Below are 15,286 nucleotides of genomic sequence, written 5' to 3'. Positions count from 1 at the left end.
AAAAATGTTTTCAAACTGACTTTTTAATAGCCAAAAACATTACAAATTAACCCCACGCAAGTTTTTTTGGTGCAGATAAAACTTGTAAAAGTTTGAAAAATAAATAGATAAAATAATCTATAAATAAATATATGAAAAAATGTTTAAGTTCAAGCTAATCCAACCATGAATTTTTCTCAATAAGAATGTGCTTCAGATGAAAGAATACTAATGATTAAAAAAACTCTATACAATAAATTGGTAAACCACACCCACGATCAAAGACCACATATTTTTGTTGACTCGACCGAAGTAGAAGTGGTCCCATGTGATATGTCAGTTAACGAGAACTTCAATGAAATAAAAATAATAATAGTTTTTTTTATTAAATCAAAGGCATTGCATGTGGCCTTGTAAGTCAAGATGACTATCCTCTTGATGAGGGCATAAAATGCTTGAATTATCTATTATTCATCCATGCATATTGCTTTTTTTTCATGATTTTCTTTATTTTAGTACTATTATGAGTATTTTGTGCTTAGTGTGTAGGTAAAATAGGTTTTGGTATAAAAGGAAGCAAAATCGATGCAATTCTGGGCGGGGTGAATGCAAAAGAACAATTCCATAAAAACAAAAACATAGGAAAAGAGAAACTAATTAAAGAGCACAGACCACTGCAGAATTCTGGTTCCCAGACCATGACCATATTAAAAAAACACGATCATGCTCCTTGGCTGTGCAGATCTCTTGATACCAAATTTTCATGTAGAATCGAGTCCTAGGTGCTGCCAACAATCAACACGGGTCAAACACTACTAAAGCATGCCCGTTCATTAGCCATTACCAGCAGTTTAAAATCAGAAACTAGGTTTTATTGATAATTTTGTAGCGAGATTTTCATTGATACCTAGTGTTTCAATCAAAGGTTGAAGACAACGGTATTATCATTTCCAATCTAGGAGTCTCAATCATCATCAATCTTGAGAGAAGCTTTGAGGGAGTTTTCATTATACATCTAATCTTATCTCTTATTATGGATTGTAGAAGGATTTTCCATACTATGAGAAGCTAAACCCTTATATGTACCTCAGATAATGAACCTCAAGACTATTTGAATTTGATTTCTATTTATTATATTGGCTTTGAGGTTTCTTGTGAATCTCCTATGTTGTTTTATGCTTGTAATTGCTAGTGTGAAAACCCTAATTGAATATTAGATGGACATGATTAGGATTGAGAAATCAATTATGTTAAACCACCATAGGAGATAGAGGTTGAGTGCCCGTTTGCCTAGAGATAGGGTGTATGGTGTTGAACTCTCTAGATTATGGTTAAACCTAATAATGGGATTCACATAGCGCTTTAATACAATGATAGGGCAATCATCATTGCCATATGGGAGTAGGGTTTGATCGCCTAAACCAAAGGGATAAAACTACTTTAGTGGTCTCCATAGTCCAAGAGTATTTAATCAATAGCCAATAAAGGAAATCAATCACATAGGTTTCTTAAGAGGATTGAGTTTGAGATACAGTTGTATTCCCTTGATTTTACCCTAGATATTGCATCATGTCTCTTCAATCCTTGTCTTCCCCACCAGATTTAGCAGCATTACTCATTTTCATTGGCTAGATAGTAGAAGAACAATTAGTACTAAGAATATCAGTTCCTAGGGATTTGATAATATAATCTTAAAGTACACTTTACTACTTCATACAACAAGTGCACTTGAAGTGTAATACCCCAGGAACACATCACCACTTGAGATTATGAAGATATACACTTTTTGTAGTTAATCCAAGCCTTTCTTAACTAAGTTCATTTATTCCTATGATAATTGATTATATGATCAAATTATCATACCAAAGGGCTTATAACCTAGCAATACTTGGCCTCATTATGAAAATCAAGGGTGAGACATTCAAGGTCTCAAGTTCAAGACTTAATGAAGGTAGTGGTAGTAACGAGTTGCCCTTTGTTGCTGGGGGCTCACAACCTAGTCCCCTCATCTCTGGCTAAGGCATTGTGGGCTGGATGATCAATCCCCTGATTTGACCATATCTCCTTGACATGTGGCTTGTCCACATTTTGTCAAAAAATAAAAATTATCATGATCTTGGTGAACATGTACACAAGGTATTATGAATGTATGCATCTTTCATAAAGAATCTAAAGTCTCTCTTTAATCACTAGTATTTAGTCCCATGATAATGGGTAGATTACCAAATGAAATTATAAATTAGAATAGTACATTTAAATAGGTTTGAATTACAATAAAGTTATTGCATTTGAGAAATTTGCTTTCAATTTTAAAGGAAAAATGAAATAAAAGAGAGTTTTTTTTAACCATTTTCATAAAATGTAATCGAACAAGATTAAAGATGGCTTTTCTATTTGCATAAATGTTGTGATTAAACTTCCTAAAAAATTAAATTGTATATGTGTAAGTGTGTATAATTAGAAGAGTATCTGAACTTTTTATAGATATTACAAATGAAAATTTCATCGATGTAAAGTAGATGCACGCAAGTGTACATATCAATCGAAGTAATACATGCAAAAGCAAGGTCGAATCCACTGAAACTAGATAGTAGAAGTACTAACTCTATCCTTGTCAACTAACTAAAAACATAATCAATTAGAGCTTTGGATGTTGAAAGAAAGGGGTGACCTAAAATCAAAGGCAATTCCACTTCTTCATCAACATAAAGAATGACAAAATTGACCAGGAAAATAAATTTATCCACTTTGATGAGCATATCTTCCACCACACTCCTCAGGTCTTGAAAAGTGCTAGAAAGTTCATATTTTATATATTATTTACACTACATTCAGCATGGAATTTGACATGTATAGCACCTAATTAGTACTAAATTTCATTATTTTATTTACCACAGCTATTATTGCTATTTTAGAAAAAAAGAAACAAATTCGGGGCATTTTGCAGCAAAATGGACTAAGTTGTTGAATTAGAGCTTTAACACGGCTCACAATGGGCGTGCTAACACCTCACCATGGCCATTGTCCATGTACAACACTTCTATTATCAAGCTCTGGCAACATGGAACCACTAGAAGCAACACAAAAGCCACAATGACCTCACAACAGTTATTGTGAAAACCCATCATGCTCGTGATCTCGCCACACAATGCCTAGACAGTTATGCTAGGATGTGACTTAGAGCCTAAGTAATAACTTACTCACCATGGGCATCACAATGCCCATGGTGAGGCTGTGGCAGACCAGCTCCTATAAATACCCTAGGTTTTTCTAAATTCGAGGAGATTCTTTTACCGAATAAAGTAGGGCATCCAGTGTTATGGAGATCTAAGCAGCTGGAGACTACTTTCAAGCATATTTCAGTAGATTTCAGTGAGTTTCTCAAGGGTAATTCAATAATCAACATTAGAGGAGGGCACACAAAGATATTTCTTACGGTTCTATCAATCTTGGGATCCTTTCACCCTTAACATTGACAGACCTATTGGAGGGAGTTAGTTTAGGAATCCTTTAAATGATTATCTATTCTTTAGTGTTATGGCTCTTTCTTGCTTTAATGGTTTATTTTATGTTCCATAAGAATTTAATTCCAGGGGAATTGTATGTCTAGGTCTCGATTATTTTTTATGAATGATGATTGATAATTCAATAAATCTTTCTAGTCATTTGTGAATTATTGCATGCTTGCTTGAATGATATTCTTGTTAATGTGGATGAGGAAGATATCTCCCCACATTAGAAGACCCATGCTTTGGTAGATCTATGCATGCTTTAAGAGGTTAGGTATTGCTAGATCTCTGGGTTAGGGTTTGATTAGATTTTTGGATTAAGATTTTATTAGCCCTTCTAGTGGAGTTCTTAAACTTAAGCCGAACATAGGAGGCTAGGATGGAAGAGATTCCATCTTATGTTTCTAGTGTTTAGACCTTATTTTCAAGAGATTGGGACTAGTAGGCCCTTGAATTCTCCCAGCTCAATACTAGAATATGATTATCATACTCAACATTTATCATAATTAAGAATCAAAATAACTATCATATAATCAGTCAAACTTCTTCTAATTGTACTTAATGATTCTCTAATTGTACTATTTTTTAAATTGCAGAAGTAGATTAAAGAAAGAACATAAATGTTTAGGCTATTAATTAAGCAAAAAATAAGTAATAGGAGCCTCTCGCCGTTCCTGGGGAAATACAACTATCATGCTCACCCACGAGGTATTACTTGATGACCCGTACACTTGCAGTATTAACGGACTTATTATAATATTATTTGTGCATTTGCATAGTTATTTTCACACTATTTAAAGGTTCTGTCATGTGTTAAATTGGTCGATTAGCCAACTGAATTGTTATCTTAGTCAGTGTCAACTCACCTAATCCCAACTTTATGAAAGTCTTATAGGGCATTACATTGATGTTTGCGCCCAAGTCAGTTAAAGCACTCTCTTCAATAGAATCTCAAATTACACAAGGGATTGTGAAGCTACCTAGGTCCTTCAATTTTTATAGTAATTTGTTTTATAGGATAGCCGAGTACTCTTCACTCAACATCAAGGTTGGCATTTCCCTAAGTTTCATTTTGTTGTTTAGGAGATCGTTCAAAAATTTCACATACTTTGGCATTTGTTCTTATGCCTCAACAAAAAGAAGGTTGATATGAAGTTGTTTGAACAACTCTAATAATTACTTGAAATGGTTGTCAGTTTCACTTTTCTTGAGCTGGGAGGGATAAGGAATTCTCGATTGGTATTCCTTATTAGCGGGCTTCTCAATCATTTCCTACTTACCCTCTTTCTCTTCAACTTTACTTGGCCTCACTTTTTTGAGGCATTGACTGCATTCCACTCTCATTTCCACTTCTCAATGTGATTTCCTTGATATGTTCTCTAGGGTTTACCTCCATATTGCTTGGGAGGCTTCCTTGAGGTCTCTCAGATAGTGTTCTTAATATTTGGCCAACTTGGTTTTCCTCATTTTGTAAATAGGCTTGTTGATTCCTCAAAGTAGTTTCAATGGATATAAGGCGGTTATCTTGGGATTGAAAATTCAATTTGGTGGCTTGCACAAACTTCATCACTAATTCATCCAAACTCGGTTTCTTTTCTTGGAATCCAAGAGGTTAACTATTCTTTTGTTGTCCTTGACCACTCCAAGCAATGTTAGGATCGGTTCACCATCTTGAGTTGCATGTATCACAATAAGGGGTTCCTTGTGGCCGATTCATTCCAATAATATAGTCCACTTGCTCTATTTGTCTTGAAGAAGCAATCATAATAGTACAATCGGTAGTAGGCTGTCCACCATTACAAGTCTCACATACCATGACCGGAGCCTCTCTTGTGGTCATAAACCAATCAATCTTTTTTTCTTAAAGACTCTACTTGAGCTGCTAAAGACATCATGACATCTACCTCAAACACCCTGGCTATCTTCACTTGCTTAGCTCTAGAATTCTATTGGCAATTACTGTTCACAGATAGCAGAAAATCAGTTTTCCTGGAGATTCACACGGGCGTGTGGAAATTCCACACGCCTATGTGGATGTCCAATTCCAGCCCTATTTAAGTCACGATTTTAGCCATTTTGGGAGATCTTTTTGGCATATCTTTTGATCATATTTAGGAGCGCTCGTGCCTAGGGTTTGGAGAGGCTTTGGCTAGGTTTTTGGTGTGGTTCTATAGTTTTCAACACTATGTTCCTTCGGAAGATAGTTATTGAGGGAGCTTTCATCTGCACCAATTCAGCTTGATGAGGGAACCCTTAGAGAAGACGAGACTACTCCACAAGAACATTGACACAGACACCAAAGGGCACATCTCGCCGATTAAAACATCAATTAAAGAAAGCATAATAAAAGGTTAAAGGAACAAAATCATCATAGGGTTTACAAGTGCAAGCACCACCTAGTGATTTAGCTTTCCATGGAGTAAGATACGATCAATAATGAAATCAAAAGTAAAAACATGCAATCTTGAATGCTTGTTGAGTTGATTTTCCCTTAGAGTGACACTAGGGTTGAGAATCTATCTTGGTAATCCTTGTGGATGAGTGACACACCATGAGGGTTAGACAATGCTAGATTGGAGAGGGTTGAGAGGGTGAGTCGAGAGGTAGCGGAACACCCCTTTCTCCTCCGGTGTAATTTATCCTACCTCCGCGTTCCAAGAGTTCTTTACGGTCACAATAGAGTGAAGTGCTAAGAGACAAACTCCGCTGGGGCTTAGTTGCGTAAGCGACAGAGTGAAACGTTGAAATAATCCTTAGTATCTCGGGCTTAATTGTGACTAGGTCTTTCGCCTGGACTAAAGGGTTAGATCTATATTAGGGAATAGGGTATATCACTTGGAGTTCCTAGAGCTTTAAGCAACCTTGCATAGTATGAGGTATTGAGACTGAGCGATTTCTCCGCTGGGGCATAGTTCACGGTTGACCTTAAGTGACCGTGTGTTTAAGGATTTCCACTACTCATTAAACATCAGTTAGGAGACATAATGATTGGTCTTGCACTTCAGGCAATAGTCCTAGAGTGAGCAATGTCTGGGTGCCCCACTTTTTTTGTCGATTGCCTCTCCTATCATTTATTTGCATCTCTTCATCTTCTTTTTACATTTACTTTGATCACATCACTATCAATTTATCTTTTTCATAGTTAAATAGCAATTCTTGTGTTTTTTATCACTATTCTCTGTAGATTCGACTACCCATTCACCTGGGTAATTATTACTTCGATGACCTGTGCACTTGCGGTACACACACATATGGGATGTGTCAGGAGTTTAATGAATAGAATTATTGCAGTTCAATAGAGATTAAACTTTAGCTAATAGGAATGGAGGAAACAGAAAACACACCAAGTGCTCTCTCAAGACTCCTTAGTGTCTAAACCTATGCTTAAGGTGAAAGTGAATCTTTCTTATTCCTACCCTTGCATGATTGCAATGAGCTCTAAGATCATGCACCAAAATTTCAATTGAAAGGTTCATGGCGTACTTACTATCTTTAGTGAGCATCAGTGATACCTACCACATCCAAGTGTGATCTATTCTCAAGGATCTCTTAATACACAAGCAAAATCATAATTCTAGTGCTACTTTTCGACATGCAAAACCAACATTGAAAATAAAGATGAATCTAGAAGCAAATGTAAATATAAATTAAAAGCATCCAAAAGATAAAGCAATCCCAAGTTATAACAATCAGAACATGCAAGGGAGTTAGCCATCCATGGGGCTCATGTTCATCAATAAAAGGTAAATCTCAAACCCTAAAAACCTAAACATGTAAAGAGAAAACCCTCTTCTCAATGTCATGTGGTTGGTGATGTTGTGAGCCGCTATCGCTGGCAATAGATTGTCACTCCGGCGACTTCTTTGAGCTCCTCCTTCAATCCTTCAAAGCCTCCTTCAACCACAACCAAGGAACCCTGAAACCTTTTTCCCCAAAATCAGGCAAAACTTGGATGTCCTCAAAAGTTCTTCAAAACTTTAATTTATACTAAAAGGGCCTGACCGTTACATGCATAGATACACGAGCATGTACCTTACCCGTTTAACTCCCAAGAGAAAACCTGAAACTCACAGAACCTTGCTGTACAACCTTGTTTACTTCAGTCTATAGTAGTGTATCTCCTAAGACTTCTTCTCCTCCTGTTCTACTGTTACACACCTATACAACCCTTAATCTGCCTATGCTCATGTTTGGAATGTGCTCTATGATCTTTCAAATACACAGGTGTATACTCAGTTTACACAGGTGTGTTCTTCTAGGTAGAAGTTATGAGGAAGTTGCTATCTCTCTATTTGATGATTTTCAATTTACTCCCGATTTGCTTTCTTTACCTCTTGTTGTGCTTCTTTTAACCTATGATACAAAATAAGCAACTATGTACTAGGTATCCATGGAAACAAAGCTCAAAATTGTCAATGAAGTGCGAAATAAGATTGATAAAACATGTATCAAATAGCACTTATAAATAATCTCCCTAACTTTCTCCTTAAGTTACTCCCCATTATCTCCATAATTAACACTATAACAATCTCCAATCAATATCATCATAATTATCTCATTTTCATAAATAGCACCATGAATATTTACTTAACATAATTAACATTGTGATTGATGATCTTGAATATCTTCTTAAGATATTCAACGTCATGATTGATTATTTCCTAAGCACTCTCCCCTTCCTCCTCCTCATCTACCCCCTCTCAAACTCAGGGTGGTAACATAGAAGCCAATTTGAGTTTAGCAACTTTTGTAAGAAATTGACCAAGGGAAAATGACTTGGTAAAGATATCAGCTTTTTAAGCTTGAGTGGTAATAGGAGCAAGATGAAGTGTCTATTGAAGCAAACGATGATGAACAAAGTAATGATCAATCTCGATATGCTTAGTACACTAATAAAAGACATCATTATAAACTATCTGAATAGTACTTTGATTATCACAATGAATGGGTGTGTTGGTATGATAAGAAACACCCATATCATGAAGTAGCTATTATAGCCGTACTAATTTGGATGTTGCATCTACAAGAGCGTAATATTTAGCCTCAGTGTTAGAGCGGAACACAACTGTTCACTTCTTACTTCACCAAGAGATGAGTGATGACTCTAGAAAGAACAATAACCCAGATTGTGCAATGGTGATAAATGAGATCCCCCTACCTAATCTGTGTCATAATAACATTGCAAATCCAAATATGAGGCAGAAGAAAAATGTAGCCCATGAAAATTGGTACCCTTTACATATCTAAGAATATGAAAAACTATAGCATAATGAGTGGACTGAGAAGAAGAGAGAAACTGACAAACTAAATGGATAACATAAGCAATATTTGGCAGAGTAACTATTAGATAAACAAGCCTCCCTACTAAGTTTGATAGGTATAGGATCCACCAGAAGTATCCTTTTAGAAGGGAAAAGATGGACATTTTGTTGAAGCAGCGAAGGGGCTATCTTGCTATCTATCAATCCGGCTTTAGCAATAAGATCATAAGCATAGTTTGTTTGGGATTAATATACACCTGTAGACTCATTATTAACTTAAAGACCCACGAAGTAGCTCTTGACTGTGCTTTTTCAGACGATCCTCTTTTCAAGTGTCTTGGGATTAGTTTTTGGTATGAAATAATTAAAAACTTGTAATTTACATTTCAACTTTGTTTTACACCGGATTTGTTCCAAAACTCATTCTTTTGTCCCAAGACCTAATTTCTTGCTTAATTAAAATTTGTTTGTCCCAAGACCTAATTTCTTGCTTAATTAAAATTTGTTTGTCCCAAGACCTAATTTCCTACATAACTAAAATCATGGACAAAAATTAATTTCATGATAATCTAAAATAAAACTCAATAATTAAACTAAAATATAAATGTTATCCTAAATCAAAATCAAAATAAAATTTAAATTAATATAAATTATTAATTATGCTCCTAAATTTGATTTTGATAATCATGAAAAATAACTTAATAAAAATAAATCTAAACATATATTGAAGTTCGTGAGTGAGCATGCATGATATATAAATTTATGAATCTAAACACCTGAATATGGTTTCTTACATATTTCATTTCAAACGAAATTGTATATATTGTTAGTGGTGATGGCTCTTTGAGAAATAGAGACTAAGAGATGAGTAAGAAAATAGTGCACAAGTCTTCAAGGCGTGGGCAACACTTTCCTTTAGGCTTAATTCGCCTCCAACTAATTTCAAACCTTGGGCACAAAATGGATTGAATGAAAAATTTTCTTTTGGATACAATGAAGACTCTTGAGTATGGTTTGCACTTCCAAACTAAAGCAAAGACAACAATGGCTTGTACAAAGTGAAGGTTTGCTTCTATCTTTTGTTCACTCAAAGAACAAACCAAGAGAATTCGTTTGTCATTCAATTAGTTTGAATGATGGCAGAAGATTATTTTTATAGGAATTAAGTGGTGTTTAGTAAAGAGACATACCACTTCAATAATGAGTGTCATTTAAAAAGACACACCACTTCACTATACCACTTCATTAAAGAGACTCACTATTTCATTAATGAGACACACCACTTCACTAATGAGACATCTTTTCAAATAAAACAAAACAACCATTAATTAATGAAATTACAAATAATAACCTCTCATTAGTTTTATTACAAGTGGTGCTTATTAGATTAGTGTCTTTTGGAATTTTAATTAACGTTAGTATAGTGTTGTAGCTTAATGAATAGGCATAGATAACTTCATATATGACTTTTCATATAATTCTATAATTAATACTTAAATCTCTTCATTTTTAAAATCCCCTCACAATCCCCCACCATTTTGAAAATGAACACAAATTCCAATCACTTTGGAAATATAATGTTTTTAGTTAGTAAAAGTGTTTTTAAAAATTGAACTTTCACCTAGCAAAACATAGTTTCACCCATCCAAAATAATGTGGTAGACAAGCTTTGAACCAATTATCCCATTTGAATAGTTGTACATGCCTTATGCATAAGATCTAGAACCATTGTATGTCAATTAAGTTGACACAATTAAGATGGCCTTGTGTCTAGTATCCCTTTCATAAGAGCTTTAGAGTCAAGCCCTTAAACTCCAACAAGCAACTCCACTTCACTCTCATATAGGTAGACTCTATCAAGAACACCACCATTACAGGCACTCCAGCAAATATATGCTTATAGGTCTATTAAAAGCTAAAGCTCAATCTTTCCCTTGTAAACTCATGGCAACCAAGTACTTTTTAATCTTGGGATGTAAATAAAATCAAGTACTTGCAATTACTCTAATAGTGTACTTTCACCATTGAACTCATAACCTGATGTTACTTAAGTGTGAGTTGGGTTTCCACCATTGGTAATTATGGTTTTATATGCTTCAATCCCATCCCCTTTGATGTTTTTAACACCATATCCTTTGTCAATCCTTTCATCAAAGGATCCACAAGATTTAATTCAGACCGTATATAATTAATTAAAATTACCCCATTTAAAATCAACTCTTTTACAAAGCTATGTCTTAGTCCAATATGTCAGGATTTTCCAATATAAACTAGGCTATATGCCTTTGAAAGTGTAGACTGGCTATCACAATGTATAGCTATTGGTGCCATTGGCTTGGGCTATATAGGAATTTTATCTAAGCCATTCTGTTTTCTTACCACATGCAGTAAATGCTATAAACTTAGACACCATGGTGTAGTCTACAATACATGTTTGCTTCTTTGATCCCCAAGAAATAGCACCCTTACAAAGTGTGTAGACCCATCCACTTCTAGAAGCATATTCTACTTGTCTCACAGGACAACCTTTATTTGTTCTAACTTGATACTAGGATCAAATGTTGTTGAAATTGGACAATAATTAAAATAATCAAACTTCTTTAATATTTTCTCAATGTAATGAGATTGGGACATACTAAGATAATTGTTATCCTTAATAATTTTTATTCCTAGAATGACATCCACCTCTCCCATATCTTTCATGTCAAAGTTGTTAGACACGAATTTCTTTGTTTTCAAAACTTCATTTATATCGGTGACAAAGATTAACAAGTCATCTACATATACGCAAAGTTATGACACCTTTTTCCATAATTAAATTTACTATAGACACATTTGTCAGATTGATTAATTTTTAAATCCATTTGCTAGAATCACCTCAACCGATTTTTGATGCTATTGTTTAGGGGCTTGCTTAAATCCGTAAAGAGACTTAATTAGTTTACACACTTTATGTTCTTGACCAGGAACAACAAACCCTTCCGGTTGTTTCATATACACTTATTCTTCCAATTCTCCATTAAGGAAGGCTGTTTTAACATCCATTTGATGTATTACAAGATTGTACATTGAAGCAAGTGCAATAAGCACACTAACAGTAGTAATTCTCGCAATCGGTGCATATGTGTCAAAATAATCTATTCATTCTTTTTATGTAAACCCTTTAGCAACTAATCTTGCTTTAAATTTATCTATGGTTCCATCTACTTTTATTTTCTTTTTGAAAATCCATTTACAACCAATTGGTTTGGAATCAGGTGGAAGGTCAACTAATTTCCATGTTTTATTCCCTATTATTGAGTTCATTTTATCTTGTATTGCTTCTTTCCAAAAGGCTGGGTCTTTAGATTTCATAGCCTCTTCAAATGTTTATTATCACCTTCTATATTAAAACAAATAGGTGCATGACTTTGAATTTTTTCACTTGTTCCTTTGATGAGTGCAATTCATATCATATTTTCTTACCCTCAATTCATGCTTTTGCTTGCCTTTTAGCACTTCTTTTTATATATTCGGTGCTATTCGAGGTATGTTTGTTAATGATGCAGGAATTGAGGAGCTCAATGTATTTAACAGTGAATCAGGTCATCGGATGAAGGAAAATGGAAGAAATACTAAGTGTTCAAGCTCAACATAGGCAGAGCATAGTCGTGCTCCATCCTCCTGAATTTCCTAATTTGGTGTGGATCAAGTAAAGAAGCTTGTAGGGGTGTGACACTAAGATGAACATGGTTGAAGCACGATCGTGTCTCTCTCCTGAATATAGGCTAGAGCTTTTATTCTTCTCAACAGGGAAAGCACGTGCTTGAGGCTCATAGCACGATCATGTTCAGGGAAACATGCACCAAGCATGACCGCGCTTTCTCCCACTGTAAATCTCAAGTGAACACTTAGTTGATTCACTCAAAGGCAGCCCATGGAAACACGGTCGAAGCACGATTGTACTTAGACTCTATCAAGTTTGAAGACAGCCCTTTTAACTCTAGTTTTTAGGGTTTTTCTCTCATCTTTGTTCTGGGACTCAAGTCTCCACTAGGACATTGAAGAAGACAAAGATTAGGCTTCACTACACACTCTAAAGGGATCAAGAAATAGTCAAAGGCACAATAGAAGTGGGGTTGAGCATACGGAGCTCGAAAAGAAATATCATCTTGAGTAGAAAGGAGTCATGTCTTCTTTCTGTTTCTCTTCATTTATGTCTCTCTTGTTGTACCCACCTATGAAGGGCTAACCATCCATAGTGTCTCGAGATGTTGAACTATGTAGTTTTGTATGCTTTGACTACGTGATTGTTAATGATTACAGAGTTCTTTGAGTTTCCTGTGTTTAATCTTGTCTTTGCATATCTTGATGGCTTTAATTGCGCAGCTGCTTTGGTAATTTAGTTATCTTGGCATAACTTGGTGTGTTTGAGAACCATAAACGCAACATTGTTTTAGGGCACACACTTAAATCATGGAATGTACCTTGTAATCTTTATAATCAAGTCAGCATACTTTTTCTCATAGGGTTCATCCCGGGGCATTGCTCTCTTGTCGCTGAAAACACAATCCTAATTCCCTGATTTCTACCATCATTCACTCTTGCACTATTAGTTCTTAATTAAATATTTCACCAATCTTAGTTTGATTAAACATCAGAAGATATATTAGTACTTTAAGTCCAGTCCCAGTGGTTCGACAACCCTACCCCTAATGGACTGCCGCTGTAGTACTTGTGTGTGACCCATGCACTTGCGAGAACACATCAAGTTTTTTGGCATCTTTTTTTGTGTGTTATCCTGAGTGCTCCGAGCACGCACGTGTTTTGCTCATGCTTGGTCATGATCGATCGACTTCCACTATTTCACTTTAAAACCTAGTTGCCAGTTTTGTTGTTTCACTCCATTTATTCGGCCGTTTCTCTCCTTCTCTTTGATTTTTTGTTTCCCAGAAGTTTTTTTTGTTTCTTGCAAGATTATGATTGCGTTCTACCATTGTTTTAATCTTCCGCTCTGGTGAGCTCTCGCCTTTATTTTTGGGGTTCATTCCTAGTGTTTCCATTGTCTTATCTTCTAATTGTTGGTTTTTCAGATGATCGGGCACACAATGATTAATGCTTGAGATTTCCTTCAAGGTTGTTGAGAGATTTTTGAGTTAGTTGCTTTGTATTCTCCTGTAGGGATGATGATTGTTTCGGGACACGATCGTGTTTCTAATTTTTACACAATCGTGCCCCCTCATTTATGCAGGGAAAGAGTGTGGTGCACGATCGTGTCCGCTAATACAACATGATTTTTGTGTGCTTTGCACGATCGTGCTCCGCCTATTTCCCTATGTTCCCTGTACTGATTTTACTTTTCTCTTTTACAGATATGCTAAGGAAGCATTCATCAGCCAGTCTTGTCATACAACCATTAAAGGGACTTCGAGTGGAGGCATCCGCATTTGATGCTGAGTACACACTGACGTTTCATACTATAGCGCATCAGGACGGATACATTCGTCTGTCCCATCGCCATTTTGGCGAGTCTCGGGAGATTGATTGGGATGTTCTCTGTGAGGTCAGACTCGAGGAAGAAGCTCTAGAAATTACTGAGTGTCGGGTCATAGCGGCAATTATTCTAGATCACGGATAACACTTACGAGCAATTGGCCGTCAAGGTGTTATCTACTATTGAGTTGTCCCTCGGCACCGTCGCATTCCATCAAGCTGATTTCATACCTTCTAAGTTTACAATGCCCTATAGTGGATAAGCCTGACGGAGTTCTTAGTACAGCTGGGATTATATGATATAGAGTTCACTCAAATTCCTGCTTATGATGAGTTGTTGATTTCCTGACCACCTGGGGATTTTGTGGAGGAGGCATGGCAACGGTTGAGTACTACACCTGTTTATGATCCTCATTAGAATAAAACCATCACTCTCCGTTCTCCGGCACTTTGGTATATCCATTAACTCCTCAGTTATTCTCTCACAAGGCGTGGTGATAGTACCTGGGTCATTAGTCGTCATGATTTTGGCTTTTTACTGAGCATGGTGGACGGATTCCACCTGCATTTAGGCTATGAAGTGGCAGTCTCTATTGCACATCAGGGGACAAATCCCTACATTGGAGCCTTGTTCGTCTGCCCCTACATCACCCGTGTTATTAGACATATGGGCCTACTTCAGGGGACCGATTGTATGAGGATTGTTAAGAGGTTTGTAGTGATATCCTTGGAGACTCTGAGGTCGATGGGGATGCCGCAGCGTGTTCACACCGCTAGGGGAGTTGAGTATATAGTTCGGCAGTCCACTTCTTCGACTGCTGCTTCTGAGGTACTCTTGGTAGGTGAAGATACCCCTGTCCCACCACTAACTGATACCGCTTTGTGCCCAAGATCCCGATCGCCGTCTCGCATCTCAGGCTATATTATTTGTTCCACAAAAGCATTCTGGTGGATATGGAGGAGTGTCACATGGATAGATGAGCATCTAGGTGTGAGACTATCTTCTGAGAGCCCTAGTCGTCATATATGGGTTGACACATCTGATTTGGGGGAGTCTTTGGGAGA

Source organism: Dioscorea cayenensis, chromosome 1 (assembly GCF_009730915.1).
Source record: "Dioscorea cayenensis subsp. rotundata cultivar TDr96_F1 chromosome 1, TDr96_F1_v2_PseudoChromosome.rev07_lg8_w22 25.fasta, whole genome shotgun sequence".
NCBI classification, from domain to species: Eukaryota; Viridiplantae; Streptophyta; class Magnoliopsida; order Dioscoreales; family Dioscoreaceae; genus Dioscorea; species Dioscorea cayenensis.
The sequence above is the reverse complement of the archived record's forward strand: the minus strand, read 5'-3'. Positions refer to the sequence as shown.